This window comes from Sinocyclocheilus anshuiensis, unplaced genomic scaffold (genome assembly GCF_001515605.1).
Source record: "Sinocyclocheilus anshuiensis isolate Anshui unplaced genomic scaffold, SAMN03320099.WGS_v1.1 scaffold1776, whole genome shotgun sequence".
NCBI classification, from domain to species: Eukaryota; Metazoa; Chordata; class Actinopteri; order Cypriniformes; family Cyprinidae; genus Sinocyclocheilus; species Sinocyclocheilus anshuiensis.
This window is the reverse complement of record NW_015557153.1, coordinates 78,126-88,705: the sequence shown is the minus strand read 5'-3', so window position 1 is coordinate 88,705 and position 10,580 is coordinate 78,126. Positions and strand designations below refer to the sequence as shown.

Genomic DNA, 10,580 nt, shown 5'->3' with positions numbered 1-10,580 from the left:
TGCTTATAAATCACTCATTATGCTATATTATCACCAAATATTGGATTCAATCTTTTTGTCAACTTCTTTTCTTTCATTTAGGACTAGTTTTGTATTTATATTTGCTTCTGATTAATCATAGGCCTCATTTATCTGAGAGTAGGCACCTCATTTTTTGAGTGAAAAAAGCATTATTTATTAATAATTTTCACAATATTAAATAAAAACTGATGAAAATTTGCACTGTTTATCACACTAGTGTACTTTAATGTTTAATCAGGGAGGTTTTTTTAAATTCACTCAAAAAATGAGGTGCCTACTTTCAGATAAATGAGGCCTACGATTAATTAGAAGCAAATATAAATACAAAACCAGTTGACAAAAAGATTGAATCCAATCTTTGTTGATAATATAGCATAATGAGTGATTTATAAGCATTTTTTTGAGGCCGGGTCATTTTTGCTCTGGAACATCACAAGTGTAACAAGGTGAAAAATCTCCCCCTGAAAAGTATGAAAATGATCAAAAATTTTTTTAGAAGTAGTTATACCCTTTGTGAACAAAGTCACACATTTTCAGTCCAATGCGATAACATTAACTAGTATTTTCGGGAAAAATAAAACATTTTCAGAGCAAAAAGGACCCGAACACGACATGAGGGTTAAAAAAATAATAATAAATTGTGTGCATAACATAAATGTGCATACTGGATCAGACAAAAACTGGCCAGGAGGATGGATTAGATTTATAAACTAACAGCCAAAAATGTCTTTTTTGCATCAAATGTACCAGAATGTTGTTCCGGATCTTTTCGGCCCAGTTTGACCTCTGCTGGTCCTTGTTGAACTGTCAACATCAACCTGGAACTAGACATCAAAATGATTGTGATGTTTATGCTTAGTTGATATTGCACATGTAAAAATAAATCTATAGATAGATAGATAGATAGATTATAATTCATAAATTATACAAGTAATAATTGCATGTTTGAAGTGTTTTTTTTTTATTAAAAAAAACTCTTAAATGTAGTAAAACAAGGATAAAGGGTCAATTTTATTAATCTGCCAATAATTTCTGTAAATGGACTGCAATTATATAAATATTCCCTCAACGACAACATCATGGAGTGTCAATAGATCAGGATACCTTGATGCAGTGTCAATGTGGCAAACTTTTCCCACCTTCCAGTAACCTCTCCACAGCCAGTCATTTAATGAGGTCTTCTCTAAAAATAACTGCTGATTTACATTCTGTCTGGAGTTGTGTTCTGTGCACGCTGTGTTGGAATGGCTGTCCTGAAGGTGCTGTAAATCTTGAGTCCCGTGTTAGGGCTTGGGTGGGTGACCTTTTGCCATTTGAAGGGTTCAAGAGTGATGTCACCCTAACCGTTGCTTACAACTCATTGAGAGTCACCGCTTTAGACGAGGACTAAATAGAAAACCAATTGCTTCCTGTGAAGCATGAGCCATGCCGACATTAGCTGTAAAATAAAAGTTCACGTATAGTTGTTTGCGTCAGAAGTTTGATTTTCTGAGCCACTGGAGCATAAATAAAACAAAACAGAAAGCCTTATGAGTGCCGCGTAATTTTTTGAAGTATAATTGAGTCATCATAACTGAAGTTTCAAACATTTAAACAAAGTCAGTTCAATATGATAACAGCTAGCGAGAAAAAACATGCCATTTGGCTGTTATGGTGCAAATACACGGTTATATCGTGATGGGAATATGGGAAATTACTGAAGTGGCAGTGCTGACAAGTTGTCACATTGGGAAAAGTGTAAATGATGAATGAGAGCATGTGATGGAGGAGGAATATATAATCCTCTTGTTGGACTCGCAGTTGAAGAAAACAGTTTCCGCTATTCTTATAAAAGCAAATCGACAGCTTCTCTGGTTTTAGTGTATATCTGACTATTGTCTCATCTATTAGCTCTAGAAAGAAGACATGTAGACAAATGAGCCTTTCAGATGAGAACATGGCATAAGATTTAGATATAAAGTGGGTACGGAAAGTATTCAGACCCCCTTAAATTTTTCACTCTTTGTTATATTGCAGCCATTTGCTAAAATCATTTAAGTTAATTTTTGTGATATTTCAGTTTTTCTTTTTTAATAAATCTGCAAAAATGTCAACGATTCTGTGTTTTTCTGTCAATATGGGGTGTTGTGTGTACATTAATGAGGAAAAAAAATTAACTTAAATGATTTTAGCAAATGGCTGCAATATAACAAAGAGTGAAAATTTTAAGGGGGTCTGAATACTTTCCGTACCCACTGTATGTTTCAGCCACCACTCCATATGATGGACTGCTCAAAAATGGTAAGTCTCGTCTCATAGCTTGCTCTCCACATAATTTTGTGGTTATGTGTTGGGTTCAATTCCAAGTACACAGGAACTGAATGCACAGAATGTCAAGGAGATTGCAGTGAAATACGAGTATCAACAAACTTACATGGATACACTAATGCACACTACACTTTTTACATCTAAAATGTGGCCATAAACACATGCTGATAATTATGGAGGAGATTATATTTATGTTCTAACACAAATGCCTATTTTATCTAGCTGAAATAAGAGGAGTTTTGCTTTCCTAACACCTAAATGCAATCTTTGCTCTACTCCAAGATTGTAATCTAAATGATAAACGGATAAACATAATTGCCCAGGGGATTGTTTACTGAATTAATTTAAGATTTAGATATACATTTCAGCCACCACTCCATATGATGGACTGCTCAAAAATGGTAAGTCTCGTCTCATAGCTTGCTCTGAATGCATCTTCCGGAACAGATTTTTAACCACTATATTCCTAGTTCACAAATATTTGTCCGGATTTGATTAACTTTCTAAGGTGCAGGCTTGTAATGACTCAATCTTTGTTATTTCGTGTGGATGTGGCTAATCACTTCATTTGCATATCTACCATTGGCTGACACCTTGAAATCAGACTTTTTTCCAGTTCCTTATTTGCATTTGCACCACAAATTAACACCCTGGAAAAATAATGGACTTTTTCACTTCTTACAGATGTTGTAATTAATTAACAAGTTAGGCAGCTTAAGATAGAGCATAATGCTGGAATAAGACAATTACAAGTTGCAAATTAAGTAGAGGTCATGGTTTTATTAAAAATACAGGAAAGCTTATCAGTTTTATTTCCTTAAATATATTAAAACAATACAGTTTGACATTAAATACATAACAAAAATACTTTTCTGGATATGTGTTTTCAATGCTAATGAATCACGTATTCATTCTCAGAATATGCAGATTGTTGCATTAAATCTTTTTTGCAAAAATCAGCATATTCTGTTTGATCTTCCAAATGATGTATATATTATTTAAAAATAATATTTGACTTCTTGCAGCACTCGCTTTGCTACTTCAAGACCTTTTGAACTTCAAAACAGAATACAACAGAAGACAACAATTTAGAACAACATAGTCGTGCAACTGGCATTCAGTGTGTTGGCAATGCCGTAATTCTCTGAACATTGTTCATTTACTACCAGGGCCACAAGCTGCGTTCACTTGTTAGAGATTGTCATATATAAATGGAAACTTGTGAAGCGTAAAGCATCACAAAAGGTGTAAATATTGTCTGAAGAGCTTTAAGATGGGTTCATTTTCAGGCCATCTGTATGATTTTGACCTGCTGTAGTGTGAATTTTTGTGAATGTCTTATAAATTGATATAAATGAATTAAATGTATGTATCTGTATTCCATGTGTAAATATATGGCATATATTGCTTCCATGAACAATATAACATGAAAGATGTTTAATATTGTATTTGTCATATGAATATTTTGCAAATTTGATAATTCCCTATTTGAATAAAAAGTCAAAGTCAACAAATATACATAATATAATAACCTAATATTTTAATACTAAAACCCATATATCTCTTCAACTTCACTTTTATATATACAGTGTATATATATATATATATATATACACACACACACTACATACATACATACATATATATATACAATAAACAGCACAGAGTACACAGTACAAACAGTAACACATTGAATTGAACATGAAATTAGCTTGTAAAATGTACTCCAATAAGCTTTGTTTCAGTTAGCACTTTCAAGAAATTATTTTTACAGTGAAGTTGAGGAGATACATTGTTTTAGTGTTAAACTATTAGGTTTTTATGTTATCAATTAAATAATGCTCCTCAAGAAAAATGCTGTTACTGTATATATTGTTGATCATGCTTAACAGTCTTCTGATCATTAACTCATTTGTTCTGTGTGTAATTGTGTATACAATATGTACAGTTTGTTGCTTGTAGCACGAGTGGCACCGGGTATAACAATCAATCACTCATCAACAGAGAACAGGATCTTGACTTTAGGCCTTCCTTACATAACTTTACTCATTGCACAATGTCACCCATTCCTCCTGCTTCCATTTGCAGGCTGAGCAGCAAGGCCATGGTGCAGTTTAATGAGAGGGTAAAAAAATCTTTTGACCCAGTGACCTTTGTGGTTCATGACTCCAAGAGGATTAGCCATCGTTTCTCACATCTTACCATGAGCGCTCCAGGTCAGTCTTCATGTGGTCAGAGAAATTCTATTTTGCTCACATCTAAGTCACAGTTTTGTGGTTATGTGTTGGGTTCAATTCCAAGTACACAGGAACTGAATGCACAGAATGTCAAGGAGATTGCAGTGAAATACGAGTATCAACAAACTTACATGGATACACTAATGCACACTACACTTTTTACATCTAAAATGTGGCCATAAACACATGCTGATAATTATGGAGGAGATTATATTTATGTTCTAACACAAATGCCTATTTTATCTAGCTGAAATAAGAGGAGTTTTGCTTTCCTAACACCTAAATGCAATCTTTGCTCTACTCCAAGATTGTAATCTAAATGATAAACGGATAAACATAATTGCCCAGGGGATTGTTTACTGAATGAATTTAATTATGTAAACTAATAGTGTCATGTATTTTATGATTGGATATTTTCTCAAGGCTTTTTCATAATGTTACGTTACATGGATACATAAAGGCCAAAAGTAAAAACACATTTAAAATATGTGATATTTTGTCGATTTAAACTGAAAAAAGATTAATAATAATAATGCTTTTTTTTTTTTGCATTAATGCTCATTCTGTTCTACTGCACACTAATCAGAAAACTCATTGATTTTGAATGGATGACAGTCTAGATTGTAAGCAGTGTTTCGCCAGAACAGACCAACCAAACACTGGCTCAGTGTTAAGTTGCATGCAGTTATGCAGTAAGTTAGTCATTAAATATGTTCTTATAGTGTCTCTTCGTTCAATGGAGAGAAGCAAAATAAATGTGTAAGAATAAATGTTCACAACAATTTATTGTGTTTTTGTGTTTATTTGAATTTAACATGTTATAGGTTATTAATGGGTTAACACATGAAAATGTCAAATTTACAGTATTTTACAATAGGTTTTAAGTGTACATTAATAGCACATTACTGGCAAGTAATTTTCATTACAGCAGAATACTGTTCAATTGCAGTAATCTGATGACATTAACTGTAACTTCACAGATAAGTACAGTAGTTCTACAGGAGCATACTGCTAAATCACAGTAATCTGATATACATCAACTGTAACTTCACAGTTAAATACAGTAATTCTACAGGAGCATACTGCTAAATCACAGTAATCTGATATACATCAACTGTAACTTCACAGTTAAATACAGTAATTCTACAGGAGCATACTGCTAAATCACAGTAATCTGATATACATCAACTGTAACTTCACAGTTAAATACAGTAATTCTACAGGAGCATACTGCTAAATCACAGTAATACGATGGAATCTTACACAGTAAGTTACTGTAAAAGTAATGTAGCTCGTTTACAGTAATTTACTGTAAATTTACATACAGTAATTTACTGTGAAAGTAATGCAACTAGTAGCCAGTAATTTACTGTGGATTTACGGTCAAATAATTTACAGTGTAGGTTCACTGCAAACAATTATTGTAAATATTAACTGTAAAACACTGTAGAACTGTAAAAAAAAATGGTTAATGGTAAGTTCCCTTATTATATACAGGGAAAACCTGTAATAGATCCAACCTTACATTTCATGCCATTTACAGTACTAAATGTACCATTATGTACCATTTTTGGAAGTAAAAATGCACAAATCTTATAATTTACAGTGAAAAACTGTAAACTGACATTCCCAGAATTCCTTGGATGACACTTCACATTTAATGGCATTTTGTTTACATAATTGTGCTTCTTAATAGTTTTTAGTTAATAGTTATCACATGTATACTAGGGTTTTAGATAACCTGTTTATTTAATGTTCATTGTATTACTGTAGGTCAGGGGTAGGTAAGTTCGGTTCTAGAGAGCCGCTGTCCTGCAGAGTTTAGCTCCAACCCTGAAAACAAAAAAAAAACCTCACCTACCTATAGCCTTAGTAATCCTGAATAGCTTGATTAGCTTGTTCAGGTGTGTTTGGGTTGGAGCTAAACTCTGCAGGACAGCGGCTCTCCAGGACCAAACTTGCCTACCTCTGCTGTAGGTCATGTTTGTTACCATTATGGCCTTCAGTATTTGTGCGTATGACACGTAAACCTTTTATATATTAGTGTTTGCTTCAGTGTGGAAAATCTACTTGTGATGAATTTGATTTGTTAATGTGTCACAAAACACAATTTAATAGTAGTAGTAATAGGTTTAGTAGGTTTTTGTTTGCTTATTTGTTTTGTAAATTACAATTTTTGAACTGTAGAATTGAAAGGTTGTTCTGTAAATGTTTACTGTATTATTCTGGTAATTATTCTGACAACCACAGCAGCTGTTTTTTCTGTAAAAAAAGACAGGACTTTTTACTTATTTATTTATTTATTTATTTAATACAGTGTTATTAAAACATTAAAAGTTTGAAAAGGTGCATTTTTCAGCAACAGTAAATGTGTATTATCTGTTTTCCTATAATGGGCTTTACTTCTTGATTTCCTGCAGTATCAGTGATGAGGTTAGAAAGCAGACAGTAGAAGATTGATTTGACAAACCACCTAGTGGATCAGTGGTTCTTGTAATGGTAAATTCCAGTCAGAATACTCTGGCTTGTTATTTTAGATCACATGTTCTCTGTGCAGCTAAAGGTACATAAAATGCTTCATTTGATCAGTGACATAAAATCAAGTTTTTGCCAAGTCAGTCATATCGCAAATGATTTCTTTAATTGCTTTGTTTTACAGGGAATTAAAGAACAGAAACATCAAACATTTACACGAATGCTGAGATATTACTAAAAGTTATCTTTGTCATTTTTTGTCATTTCAGAACTATTTAGTTAATCAATGCTGATTGTGGCAAAAACCTAAAGTCAATTCATCAATTAATTCTGGTGTGTGACTGTCAATATTAAGTGTAACTACACACCTCTAAATTAAGATTAAGAAAAGATCATGTCAAAAGTAATTCTATAATAATGTGTCAACAGGAATGAGGTGTTCCCATAGACCCTCCCTTCGAACAGGAGAAATTTCTTTTGGCAGAAGCCAAGGTTGAGTACATGAGCACACACACACATACACACAGCTCAAAGGATTTATTACCTTGGACAACTTGGAGGCAGCACTCAAATATCAGAAGAGGCCAGAGCACTTCAGAGGAGCACAGAGAACTGTGAACAGGTAGGGATTTTTTTTTTTGCCTTTTCGTTGTTGTTGAATCAAAACTGAGAGACATGCACAAAGAACAAGAAAACAATAAGAGGTTATTTTCTTTGTATTGAGCCAAAGCTTCTCTTATCACCCTGTATCTAGGACACAAACTAAGTGGCAAGTTTCACACTGGTGAACTAAACTATGCATGTACTTTGACTTAATATAGCGCCTGTGGAGTTTTCACAATCCAGGGCTGACAACCACAAATTACTTTGTGTTCTGACGCCAAAGACTCTAAACTCCAAAAATATCTTGTGCTGCTTTAAAGACTTCCCTGTTTATAGACTTACTTTATACTGTCTCATAAAATGATTAGTCAACATGGATGTTATAAATGCAGTTTCTTACAGCTAGTTTGGTGGCCACACATCAAAACCATTTGAGTCGGTCTTCCCGATTTGGTTTTCAGGGTCTGGAATCTGTGAGAGCTGCTAGTCAGGTGGCACGAAGTCAAATCAGAACAGTTGCAAGGATGTTCTAACTATAGATACGGGTATCACATCAAATGAAGCCAATGTAAGTGAAGGATTTTGAATCAGTGGATGGATCTAATCCATACTTTTTTTGTGTGTGACAGATGTGTCATGGAACACATCAGTTCTTCTGTAAAATAATTAAAACAATCTTCTTATTGATGGTTAGTGAACTGATCATTAGCTCTGGAGTTTTTAATTTAAACAAGAACAAGACATGCAAAAGACTATTGTAATGAAACTGAAAAAAACTGCAGAAGCGTGCAAATAATGGTGTTCAGGTAGTAGAAGCATAATGTTAATTTATATATATATATATATATATATATAATTTATTAAAAACAGGAGATACAATGATCTCCGTATGATAGAAATGCAAACCAACATTTATGTAGGTACACTTTCCTTGGGTGATGATAATGATGCTGTGTACGAAAAAGCATCAGGACCTTATGGAACAATTAAATCTTAATGCATATGGGAGTTGCTCTAAAATATTCAGAGTGGCTATAAAGTGAATTCACAATAACTCCTTGTGCTGGGCTGCTGGCATATGCATTGTTGCTTTACATTGTGAAGTGCTAAAGCGAATCTAAAGGTTTAAAGCTGTTCTTGAAATATAGAAAAAGGAAATAACAAATTGTCTAAACAATTATTATTCACCAGTAAAGCTTGTCACTAACAGTGGCTTTACGTTAATTTATATTTACATGTTGTTTTATAGAAGCCACAGATTTTTATACTGCACACTGTGAGGGTTAAGAGGTGCATGGGGACATTTGAGATCCCTGGAGAGTCTATCCACATGAGCCATTTTAACTGGGCAAGGCTGTCAGGACAGAGAAAGAGATTTTATCGGCAATCAGAGAAATAGGAGGGTGATAGACTAAGCAAAATTGGCTTTGCCTATTACTGAGGGTGATTCTGCTCACTTAAACACCCTGTGGAATCCCATCTTCTGTACTCTAAATAAAGTACTGACAAGCAGGCTGATTTATAACGCAATAATTTCCTCACCTAAAACATGTGTTGCTTCAATCTAAGACCTAAGGGGCTCATTGCCAGTCTTTCCTAAGAGGAAAAGTGGACTTAAAGTGGAAGTGAAGCAGTCAGTTAAGTTAACATTATTTAATTAAGTGATTTCCACTTTGATAAAAAAAAAATATATAACAAACATGATTAATGTAACCATTTTAAATAAAAAATGATGTTTTGTTATAGCTTTTGGAGCAAGGGCGCTGCCATCTTGCAGTACCACCGCGCGTGACGTCACGGGGTTGGTTCGCTCTGTTGGCCAGTGAAGTAATACAAGCATTTCTTTACATCTGAACACACAAAGGTTATTTTAACACACAAATAATTTGGTTTTCACCATAATTACATGAATATTCAACATCAAACTGTCTATATGCTAAGTTTTGATCGTGGTATCCCAAACATATTGTTTTCATAATGCGAGGCCCAACGTGATGTAAACAAACAACACTTCATGCAATATCATTCATGTCGCAATTTATTGTTATGTCAGACCATTAAGACATATGCATTACACTGACTGGTTCACCAGTATCATATTTTATGTTCACCTGCGAATATTAGCTTGAATACAAACAGCTTTCCTGCTGTTAACAGGACATAGTGTTTAACTAATCACCTATCTGAACAATCGGACCAGTGCTGCTTCCTCAATGAAGTTTATCATTCTCATGTGTTTTAAGCCTTGTCAGTTTAAATATTAAAGTGTTTAAGCCATTCAAGCATGAGACAGCATGAAATAGATTTCAATGCGGTACTTACACGCTGTGATAGACCTTTTCTGAAAGAGATTTAAATGCGGTACTCACGCGTTGTGATAGATCATTTCTGTTCGCGCCGGCGGCGCCGTGCACACACACAAACACACACACACACACACACACACACACACACAAAGCCACAGCTGGGCTCGGACAGCACGTGAGTAGGCTACCAAATTGAGCTTCACGCCTTCATCAGCAAATGCACACAAAAGCACGTCGGAATGACAGTGTTGAGGTGTATCCACATAAACGAGTATTGTTTCCGTTCCGCACTTTACCCCAAACCAGCAGGTTCACGACTTCTTCAACCCCTAATACTGCTCGGTCCCATTGCCGTATTGGCTCAAATGCATAGGCAATTACACTTATTATGGACTCAACAGTGCTTTCAAGTTCGTCTTCCTCCATTTCAAAACAAGTGTGTGTTCAAAATGTAAAGAAATGCTTGTATTACTTCACTGGCCAACGGAGCGAACCAACCCTGTAACATCACACGCGGTGGTACTGCAAGATGGCGGCACCCTGGCTCCAAAAGCTATAACAAAACAACCTTTTTTCTTTAAAATGGTTACATTAATCATGTTTGTTATATATTTTTTTATTAAAATGGAAG

The 10,580-nt window shown here is 34.5% G+C and overlaps 1 protein-coding gene across 6 annotated transcripts in view; it reads left to right on the top strand.

Moving 5' to 3' along the window:
* The first annotated feature begins 7,573 nt into the window (after positions 1–7,573).
* LOC107678150 (immunoglobulin-like and fibronectin type III domain-containing protein 1) overlaps positions 7,574–10,580 on the top strand; it is a 32,692-nt gene continuing 29,685 nt past the window's right edge. For all 6 annotated transcript variants that reach the window (XM_016473325.1, XM_016473321.1, XM_016473324.1 and 3 more), the window contains exon 1: positions 7,574–7,662. The gene's annotated coding sequence lies outside the window, so the exon portion shown is untranslated. The remainder of the gene's footprint in view (positions 7,663–10,580) is intronic.